The following is an 11,837-nucleotide window of genomic DNA, read 5'->3' as shown; positions in this document are numbered from 1 at the left end:
ACTAAAAATTAATTAAAAAATAATAAAAAAGTTAATTAACTAAAAAATTTAATAAAAAAATAATTTTTAAAAACTAAGAAAATAATAAAAAACAAATTTATTTTAAAAATTAAAAAATAACAAAAAAAAAATAATTTTAAAAAATGAACCAAAAAATTTCTGGACCTTACTCTTCGATGAAGGGGTTTCACTAAACATTAATTTAAAATAATAAAAAACAATTAATTTTAAAAATTAAAAAAATATTAAAAAAAATTAATTTTAAAAATTAAACAAAAAAATTCTGCATCTTACTCTTCGATGAAGAGGTTTCACTACATATTAATTAAATAATAATAAGAAAATAATAATTTCAAAAATTAAAAAAATAATAAAAAAGAATTAGTTTTAAAAACTAAGAAAATAATAAAAAAAAAATTATTTTAAAATTAAAAAAGTAACAAAAAAAAAATTATTTTAACACGTTCGTGAACCTAAAACGTTCGTTTGGTTAAGCCAAAGCTTGTAAGATTTTCTTAACGTCCGTAGTTCATTGGTGAGATACTTGCAAACAAAAATAAATAAATCGGACCCCAAACCCGATTTTTCTAAATATCTTAACTTTAAAAAAATATTTTTTTCTAAAATACTTGATATGTGCATATTATGAATATATACCATAAATATTATATATGTCAAATTGTATGTATATACGATTCCGATACATGTACAATTTTTCGACTCATTGCACTCCATATACTGATAGATATAAAGTTATATATTTTCTTGTACGTGCGATGAGGCATATTTCGAAAAAATGTTTCTAGTCGCAGTTGCTAATCAGCTGGTAATATATAATTTCATTTTCGGTGGAAAAATTAAAGCCTCAATAATCTTTATCTAAACCTGCCAGGGTAAAATACTAAAAATAAAACAATTACTAACGTATGGAACTGTTTAAAAAAATATTTTTTCTAACAAAAAGAAAACAAAAATTTTTAATTTAACTGCTAATTATAATAAAACCGAAGAAGGCAGAAATACCAAATACAAGTATTACTTTGTTTTACTTAAATATAAATAATATTATTAGGGGCTGTTTGTCAATAGATGCCGCCAGCAGTGTGTGCTATAACATAACCTAAACGTCATAAACCAAGCTAAGATATATGGCAAATAAACTGCTTCGACACATTAGTGATTTTGTTTTGGTTTCATATACTTTTGGTTTTGTGAAAATGTCTGAATTTGTGCCGAATAATCATCACATGTGGGAAGTGTTGATTTTCCTCTTTCATTCGAAAAAAACGGCGGCTGAAGCGCATCGAGAGCTTGAAAAAGTTTATGGAGATGCTGCTTTAAGTGAAACAACGTGCCGAGATTGGTTCCGTCGCTTCAAAGACGGTGATTTTAATGTTGACGACCGTCCGCGTGAAGGAAGGCCAAAATCCTTCGAAGGATTGGAGGCACTGCTCAATGAAGTTCCGTGTCAAACACAAGTAGAGCTTGCTTCAGTATTAGGAGGATTGGGAAAGATTCAGAAACAGGTGACTTGGGTTCCTTATGAGTTAAAACCAAGGGATGTTGAATGTCGTTATTTCGCCTGTGAACAACTGCTCCAGCGGCAAAAAGGAAGGGTTTTCTTCATCGCATCGTGACGGCTGATGAAAAATGGATTCATTACAGCGATCCAAAGAAAATAAAGTCATGGGGATTACCCGGTCATGCTTCTACGTCGTCGCCCCGGCCGAATATTCACGCTGCGAAGGTTGTGCTATATATTTGGTGGGACCAAATTGGTGTTATTTATAATGAACTACTTAAACCAAGCGTAACCATCACTGGGAATCGGTATCGACTTCAATTGGTGCGATTGAGCCGAGACTGCGCGAGAAGCGGCGGCAAAACGCGGAGAGGCACGAAAAAATGATTCTACATCATGACAACGCTCGGCCTCACGTTGTCAAACCCCGTAAAACCTATCTGGAATACCGAAATGGGAAATCCTACCCCACCCGCCATATTCTCCACATATTGCGCCGTCCGATTATCACCTGTTCCGATCGATGGGACATGGTCTAGTGGTGGAATAGTGAATTTGATCACTTGATTAATATCAGTGTAGCGTTTTTTGTAAAAAAAAAGTATGCAAGACAAAAAAGGAGCAAAGACATATATTTCCACCGCATTAAGTATTTTATAATTTTGAGTTATTTATAGAGTTATTTATCTATATCATTAAATGCGCGATATAGATATGGACACAGGATGGCGCACAATTAATAATCTTATCGGAAGATTTATAATTTTTGCAACTGGCGTCGTATGCAAATCTTATTTTACACTTGCGAGCTTAACAGCTGCTGTACATAATGAGGCAAGTAGTGGAGCACGTAAAGGTATCCTAACTGAAAATCATTTTTATAGAAAAAAGTTATTCAAAAAACTAAATGATGAATGGATGATTAATTTTGCCCCACCTTGTATATGCATACTCAAATTTTAAAAGCCTTATTTGCTATATTTCATTTTTCTAAATACTTTATTAGTTTTTGTACTATACATACATTAAGACTGGTTTTGCTGACAGCTAAAAAGGTACACAAAAATTCGTGTTAAAAAATGGGTGCATTCAAAAAATATTCAAAGTATGCTGCTTACAATTGCCCTCCAGCGGTTGTTCAAAAAAACCCAACGAAAAAAAAAGCAGAAAAAAACAAATAGTAAAGCCGCCTTTCTGTAAACGAACACCAAAAAGGCTTTCATTGTTGTTGTCATTAGCTGTCATTGACATTATGCTTTTATTGTTGCACGTGTATGCTTATTGTTTATTAACATATGTACCTATACATGCATGTAAAAAGTAAAAGTAAAAAAAAAAAAAAAATATTTTGTGTACAATGTCTCCCATTAATCTCTTGACATACTTTATTGTTGTATTCAAAACACAATGGCCTTTTTTCAGTTTTTTAAAGCAATAAACGGGAGACACAATTGCACTCGTACACTATTAGTGTTATGTATTCCTTTCAACACGACCCCCGAATTTGTCTATTTTAAGTTTTTTGTTGCAGGAAATGAACGCAAACACTCAGCCATACTCAGCTCATTGTGCTAAAGGGCAGACCTCTTGTTTAATGATACCTAGCACACTTTTTGGCAAAGTTAAGAGTTCCAGTGAGTAGCTGAGTACTTACAGTACTGATTCCCACCAAATTTGTATATTCGTTCAGTGTTTGTAACTTGAGCATGGAGAACGTGAAATAACAACTGAGTGCATAGCCAATATCTTCATTTTCTGGACATAGGGAGATGCTATCAACTGATGGGCGTGTGCCTAGTAAATGTGTAATGGTCGATTGAAATATAATGAATCCAAGTTACCTCGAATTTCTCCACCTGAGCGAACAAGTAAGGACTGAAGATTTGTTGTCCAAATTAAGCAATATTTTATTGCCATAATTGCTTCGTCAACTGACGTCATAATCGCTCCTCATAGAATTGCCTAGAGGTTCTTCAAGTAGCTCGTTCAGTAATAATAATATTTTCTCTTTGTAATGTTATAACCTTTGTCCAGGGTCTAGAGGGATAAATTGTGCATGCTGACTGAATTTGTAAAAGTATAGTATATTTGTTTGTATGTAGCGTAGAAAAAGTGACCCTTTCTAGTCGATTGTGCGTTTCTTTCTCTTTACTTGCAATAAATGTTATTTCGATCATCAAAATCGCATAAGCGATCCGAATGGATTGGTGCGTGACTACCATTGGAAAGTGCGCAGGTTCGAATATCTGTGCATGAAACACCAAAATGAGAGAAAAAGATTTTTCTAATAGCGCTCGCCACTCGGAAGGACTTATTAGATACCAGATCAAGAGCTTTTCAGGAAGTTCTAATTGCAATATTATCATTTGCATACCTAATTGGATGTCTACGAAGGTTAATTATCCAGAAAAAATTGTTGTTGTACCAACATAATCATTCCTCGCAAATGGTTGTGAATTGCTGTTGGACTGACAGTCCCTTCCGGACATAAATGTGGATCGTCCCGGTAGCGTGGAACCTAAGGATGATAGATTTAAAAGGTTTGGTCAATAACTATGGTAAAAAAGAAAGTTGCGAGGGGAACTTCAGTTGCCACATCACTGGCGATTCGGCAGCCAAATTCTACCTTATCATTTCACTTGTATTCAAACACTCGTCTATTCAGTTGTTGTTCAGATGCCAACGAAGCAAAATAACTGGAGACTATATTGATTTTTTTCGTATATCACTAATATAATCTTAGTTTTTGCGTAAACAAACCGCTTAGAGCCCGATAACGGTCTGTTATTATCTGAACTTTCTCAATTTTTTCACCAAGGACTCTCATAATCGCTCATCTAACTAAGAGATCCATCCAAGCCCTTTGTTTTTTGAAGTGAAAACTTCTTTAGAATCGTTGGGAGTGATTTGGGAAAAAGTGAAACGAAAAAGCGACCAACTTGGCTACAAATATTACATATAAACGTAGCGATGAACTAAATAACTTTTAGGCCAGCACTGACAGTATGGCGCGATAGCCGAGCGGCTAGCATTGTGGGCTTCCAATCCAAAATTCTTGGTTCGAATCACAAGAAAAATTTTTTTTTTTGAAATTTGCATTGTAGGACATTTCTGATTATTTATTGAAAACAGTTTTTTGGCTTTTCTATTTTTGGTTTAGATACTGAAAGTCAGTTTAAGTGAATCGGTATAAATATTTCGTACATTAATTTTTGTGAGCGTGTAATTCTCAAAAGGTTTATTAGAAAATCTATTGACTAGGTAGTGTGGTATCTGTTCTTATCAGCTTAACATCTGATAGATCCTCCGTCGGAGGACAACAAATGTTAAACTGATTTTTAGAAATGGGCGGAGTGTTTTAAGGGATTGCTCCACCTCTGCCACGGGTTGGCCCGGTATTGCAGTACCGCCGGGATTTCGGCCCAAATTATTGAATAAATACAAGAAGAAATATACTAATACATTTAGCTTTGGTGGGAAGAGACATAAATTTTTATATGAATACAAGTAGACGAAAATGGAAGAAATTTGTAAGTCTGTTTCTTCGGTCCGTTTGGGTATTTTTTTTTGACAACATCGAAACCAAAGCATTTGCATCATATTTTATCTATCATAAGCCACTCGTATCATTTGTTGAAATTGAAAACATTGAGGATGAATAATAATAAAATGAAGAAAATAAAATATGAACTTTAGAGCAATATTATAATGAACCTATAATTATCCCGCTCCTAATGCTGCTTTCGTCTTATTCTCTCTCAGTTTGTCTTACGGAAGGTTTCACTTCTATCGCGTCTAACCGTTAGACTGGTATTTTTTTTTTTAGTCAGGAGGTGTAAATCAAAATATCTGAAACATCATCAAAGGTGCCGTCACACTAATGGTATGTGGGGCATGCTCCCACTAACACTATAACATTCCTCCTCAAGCATCTGTGTCTGTCGTCGGTTTGTCTAAAACAGTTCATCTCCACTGTCCACCTGCTAGCAACGTAATCAACGAATAGGCTTTATATATTTTTTCCTTCCTTTTCTCCTAAGAACTCTCGAATTATGACTTAGCTCGATGAAGTACATTGTAATGTAATAAGCCGCTCTTTACTTCGTGTTCACGCTCTCACAATCAGCTGTAAGCTAAACTTGTCAATAGTATTGGTTTCTAGACCGTTGACACGTGATTTTCATACCCTGCCTTAAACAACTATACTTTTTTCGACTCCAAAAAAGAAACGCTATTGACAAAATTTTCACAAGTATTTTAGCAACGGGTCTGCAAGTGATGAATGTTTTATTTAAATTCATTGATAATGCTAGGATTCCCCACCCATTTGTTCATCCTCATATTGCTTACGGCCCTAAGTAGCGCAAGCAACTCCGCTTGAAAGGCTGTCGCGTATCTCTAAAGGAATAAAAAAGCTTGCATTAATTATGCTTAATCGCTTAACTCCTGAATATTGCATTTGCTACAAAGGTTTCAAAAAACTTTTACTTTAGATGACAAGTTTTTGTTCTGCATGCCCACTCTGGCTTAAGATATAAGCTAGAAATATAGTGCGCATGTATCAACATTTTCTTATTAAATGAGAAAAACTTCATCATCTAAAAAATCGGTATAATCAAAATAATTACTTAATTTCGATTTCGTGAAAAATCTACCACCGACAATAAAGTATTTTACATTTTAACTATGATTGGGCAATGATTTTACTACAATATTTAGTATATTTTTTCCTTTGTCGAATTATCTAATTAAATGCTAAATCACCAACAAGTTCCGTTTCCGAAGGCATTCAAAATGCAAGCAATTACAATCATATTCAAATTCACTAATTAAATCAGCTTAAGCAAGGTCAGCAACTAAACTTAAAGGTAGATTACAAATACATAAGCAGAGTGCTTTTGCGCTGCTTCGTAACTGTTGCATGTGCTTTTGTTATTATTAACCACTTTCATTATCTTTTTCAAATACACGCCCGAGGCGTGATATTGTGCCACATATAAAGTGCTACTGGGTGCATATGCTTTTGAAACTTACATACATACGCACATAAAGCCAACACTGCTAAATATGAAATATTTACATACAGTGGGCCACAACTTATTTGACACAGCACCCGATATGAAATTCAAATCGAAATATTTTTTAAATTAAAAGAAATATTGAGAAAATTAAAGGACCCCTTTAAAGAGGGACAAATTTGATATAAATAAGATAATTTATTTTCCAAGACTTATATTTTTTAACAAAAATATTAAAACTAGAAATACTGCTATATTTCAGATGGGAGCCTATTTGATACAATTTAAATGCTCTAAGTTTCTTTAAGAATTTTAAAAAATGTTAGGGGAAAATATCTAGTATTTTCCGTATTTCCGTACCGTATTTCGCCCTAAAAAACCTTGGATGCTGGTTAGCATTAAATGGGTCAGATATTGAGTGGTTTCTGGAGTGGTTTTCTGCGTTACCTCTAATGGCTCTCTCTGCTACTCCGTCTTGACCGAGATTTTTATACTCGATTTTTTTGTCTAATCGGCTCTATTATTCTACTCAATTTCCAATCTGGGTTATATCGAGCGCCTGGAAAGTTTAATCTGAGCCGTGGTTGTACGTTTGGATTTAGAGTTTTGGATCATTAAGTTGATAAAATCGGAATTGTGCGCCTATAGCAAATTTCTCCGAACTTTGGGTCAACAATTTTTAAAGAATATCATTCGCATAGTTTAGTCTATTGTCCATTCAATAAATACTAAGTTTCCTACGCTGGTTGCAAATATACAGTTCTAAGCCTTTGCACAACTCCCGTCTTAATTAACAGTTGCTCTACTGTTTCCTTTATGAAGCTCTGTAATCTGCTTTCACCAAACGTAAGACATTCCGTCGGAGGCAAAAATGTTGAATGTAGACGGGTCAGAAAATAAAACCGTGTTCCAAAAGTCCGAGACCTGGTAAACATATTCCTTGGCGAACTTTAATCGGCATTTTCGTTTTTTCTAAAAAGTGACTTCTTATGCGTATCTCGGCCTGTAAGTCGTACTCCCGAAGACCGTGGCGACTAGTTTCAGCAATGCATATTTTTCTTAATTCCTGCCGGATATCTACGGCACACTTTGTAACAAATAATGTCACTTTCCGAATAATAAAACGCTCGCCGAAGACTTTATTTTCCCCTCGATTTTCATTTGAAAATCGCTTAATGATGTGTAGCACAGTAGAGGCACTAAGGTTTGCTTTGTCTCTAATGTTTAGGAACAATTTATCATTTTTATAATGCTGTAATACCCGTTTTCATTGCTCAATAGTTGTTCGGCGCTCCATTTTTTTAACAACGCACTTGTGATCTCTTTGAGGAGCTTATTTTGAGTTGGCAGCTCAGAGTTGCTGCCAGTTAAGCATTCAATTTTTAAATGGAGTTCATCCGTTTTGATTTTATTTATTCTGAGATCAATAAACAATAAATAAATATACTTTTGTAGTAAGAAGTCAGAAAGGGTGACTTCTTACTGCAAAAGTATATTTAACAAAAACGAAAAAGTTAAATTACAATTTTTCATACTGGCTATATACTACAAAACTATCGTTAAATATTGTAATTTACACAATTTAATTGAGCCGAAAAAGATAGTTTAAATAATGTAAAATTGAATTCAATAAAATTTGAGACCTCGTTGAGTTCATGAAGAGTACGAGCAATAGGAGCAGTGCAGGCATAGTTGAACCAGCTGAACCTATTCAAATAGAACGGATATTTATTACGTAAAGACCTTGTAGGGACCGAAAAGTTAATCATTCTTAAAAAGGAGGAACAGTCAAAGATAGCGACAAAATCGATCTTCTATTTTCTAGTTGTTTGAGATTAATTAGAAGTAGGCGGGATTTATATGGTGGAAGAGAGTCAGAGAAATTCAGGGTAGAGAGAGCATACTTAAAAAAGCCTTTTTGTACTCGTTTAATAGAGAACTAGTGGTAAGGCCTCCAAATAAACTCGACCTATTCTAATGTAGATCGAATAAATGAAGTAAATAGCAAATTGAGAGTATAAAGGCCTGCACAGTTCGAGCTATTTCTTCTTATAAAGCCAAGACTAGAGTACGGTTAAGATAGAATAATTTCTATATGATTAGAAATGTCTATATGATTAAAAACGTGCATCAAGAACAAGCCCTAAATCTTTGATTTCTTCCACAGATTGGAGTATATCAACACCGATGTTATAAGAAGTAGGAATGAAGTTTGTTATATTTGAACGCGTCAGCTAACATTTTTTTTTAATACCAAGCGATAATTGAGAGACACTACACCAATTAACTAAACTATTAACATCAGTTTGAAGTTTATGTAAATCCGCCGAGTTTTGAATAATAGAATATATTTTTAAATCATCCGCTTACACGAGGAAAGAAAACCAACTACTTATATCACTGATAAATAAAACAAAAAGGAAGAGACCCAATATACTTCTTTGAGATACACCAGAGGACGCAGAATGTCGATTACACAAATAAGATCGCAAACAATCTAGAAACATTGAGCGAAAACCCAGATATAGAAGTTTAGCTAACCCTCCGTTGGACACCTTTTTTAAAACCTTCGGTTATGCACCTAAGACTGGCCTTTTTTCGTCCTGTTCGAGAAACTTTTTTAAAAGGTTATACCCATAAATCGATAAAAACTAAATTTTAGGAAGCTAACTGGAAGCTCAAGTCGTAAGCTGTAATAGAAATATGTTAAATTCACGTCCAAAGTCGAAAAAGCCAGTCTTGGCCAGACCCAGGTACCCAGCGGAGGGTTAATAAAATTGCATGCGATACTTTATTGAACAGTACGGATTTTGATGCGCTCTTTTTCAGCTTCCCACTTTGCACCAAAGTCATTCTACTAGAATATATAGAGGCTTATATAAAATTTTCTTGTTGGGGAAATCCACGTGAGCTGGCTTCATTCAATAAGCTGCGACCTACATTTGTGCATCGTGGTAGTGATTTCGTACTTGTAACGCAAATGCACATAGAAATATAAGATCTCTTTAGTGTAATGTGTCAGATAGTAATGAGTTTTAAAATTTGCTTTCCGTATTTAACTTAGTTTAGAAAATTCCTGCTATTCGAATTTTCCATCGGCTACTGTATCAATCAGACTCTGACCCACTGTATACATCATTGTATTTGTCAGTACGCAGCTGCCTTTTTTATATTTGCTCTCCTTTTTTATGTATAACAATATGAAAAACTAAAAATGCGCCAAATATCACAACACAATTTGCTGCTCAAACTGATTTTATGTCGAATAAAAATTGCTTGGCATATTTGGCTCTCACCGACATTCAATCGCGGTGATTATGATATGAGTGAATTGGAGTTGAACCATTTTGTCTGCCATAACTGGTAGAATCGCTTGTTTGTGGCGTCAAGGACGTTTACTGACAGCGACATACAAATTTACATATGTTTGTTTTAATCATTGTGTGTGTGTGTATGTGTGCAAGTAAGTTAACTATACTCTTATAAAAATACGGGTAGGGTACACTTACGTGTGCGCGTGTGCTTTTGTAATCTTGCGGGCAGCATCAGAAATCGAGAACGACTGCTGCTGAGGCTGAGACCGTTGGTAGGACGTTGAAATTAGTTAATTTTTTCTTTCATATATATTTTACTGTTTTCGTTTGTTTTTTCGTTTTTGTCTTTTTTGTTTTTACCTTTTTTGTTTTGTTCTGATTCTAATCGCGCACCATAAACTGCGCACGTATGCATAAATTAAAATGTATTTTGCGTCTAGTTGGTGCGACAGAATTACAGTTGCAGTTGCGCAGAAATGGGCGGTGCTTTTTGACGGCAGAAACAGAGTCGAACGTCAAACCAAACAGACATTTGTGCAGCAAAGACTTGCCTTGTCTTGTTGAGCGCAATTTTGGCTAGACAAGTTGCCATATACTTGAACAGAAATCTATAGTAAGCACATAAAAACGTTTGATATACTTAAATATGTAAAGGCTGCATGGTTAACTGTACAAACGTAAGCTAGCTCATGTGCTGGCACTGGGAATTGCATGTAGTTGTGTGTGTGTGTGTGTGTTGCTGTGCGTGCTTGCAACAAGTGCAGTGAAAATATTTTGGCAGCAGTTGCTTAATATTTTTCTTTATCGCGAAACTTTTTTTCTAGCAATTTTTGTGCGTTTTAAATTTTTCATTCTAAATTGATTTTTAAACTGCAATTGCATTTCATTTCCATTTTAATTTTTCATTTGCTTATTCGCTGATAACAATCTTGATTGTGCTAATTGCATGCCATTAACACTTTGTGTGCCAGCCGTTTTTCCATTAATTTTATATCATTCACAGTTTTTGTTTGAACTCATTTCGTACCCACTACTCCAAAAAAAACCGAACTTTTCACAAATACAAAGAAGTAGCTAAAGAGGTTACAAATGGCGTCAATACAGTCTTTGTTACAGCACTAGTATTTGCAGATTAGAAGCCTATGAAGATCAATTAGCAAAATACAAACAACGAAACTCTTACAATATATTATCACTCACCCAACTAAGCTGAAATCCATGTAAAGCGGAAATTATGACTTTTACAAAAGGCTGCCGAATGTGGCAGTTAGAAAAGTTGTTGTACAATGACGAAGATGTACGGGTTGTGGCGGAATATGGCTATTTGGGTGTCATACTTACACCAAAAAGGACATTCGAAAAACATTTGAAAGCCAAAAACAACTCAGCCAAGACAAGCATTCTTTGCACCTGGAAGTACTTTCTTGCAAAATTGTCAGTATCGCTATAAAAAAAAAGAAAACTTTTTCAAACTGTCTGTAGATCCATACAATCTTATGCTGCCCAAGTGTGGGCCTATACTTAATACTATACTCCGACAAACTGCAAAGATACTTCATAGAAAGTATTTTAAAGATACCAGACTTCAAGCTAAACTTCAATTTCGCTTTAAACAGCAGCTGCATTGGGTCTTCACATGAAATATCTTTAAAACTTTACATGAACATAAAGAAAGCAGACTTCCGCGTAAATTGGTGCAGTATGTGAATAAGTTTTTTCTAATAGCCGTCGCCTCTCGACAGGCAATCGCAAACTTCCGAGTATATTTCTGCCATCAAAATCCTCCTCATAAAAATATCTGCCGTTCGGAGTCGGCTTGAAACTGTAGGCCCCTTCATTTGTGCAACAACATCAAGACGCACACCACAAATAGGAGGAAAAGCTCGGCCAAACACCTAAAAAGGGTGTACACGCCAATTATACATATTTATATACATTTATGTGATACGGAAAACGTTTTCTGGTATAAGTACCTAAATGAAG

The 11,837-nt window shown here is 34.7% G+C and overlaps 1 non-coding gene across 1 annotated transcript; it reads left to right on the top strand.

The window, feature by feature from the left end:
• The first annotated feature begins 4,759 nt into the window (after positions 1-4,759).
• Positions 4,760-4,953, top strand: LOC128868977 (U2 spliceosomal RNA). The gene has a single exon (XR_008455189.1). It is a non-coding gene; the product is annotated as a U2 spliceosomal RNA (small nuclear RNA).
• Positions 4,954-11,837: the final 6,884 nt, after the last annotated feature.

The sequence above is a fragment of the Anastrepha ludens genome, chromosome 6 (assembly GCF_028408465.1).
Source record: "Anastrepha ludens isolate Willacy chromosome 6, idAnaLude1.1, whole genome shotgun sequence".
NCBI lineage: Eukaryota > Metazoa > Arthropoda > Insecta > Diptera > Tephritidae > Anastrepha > Anastrepha ludens.
Note: the sequence above shows the minus strand (reverse complement) of the source record. Positions and strands in the feature narration are given on the sequence as shown.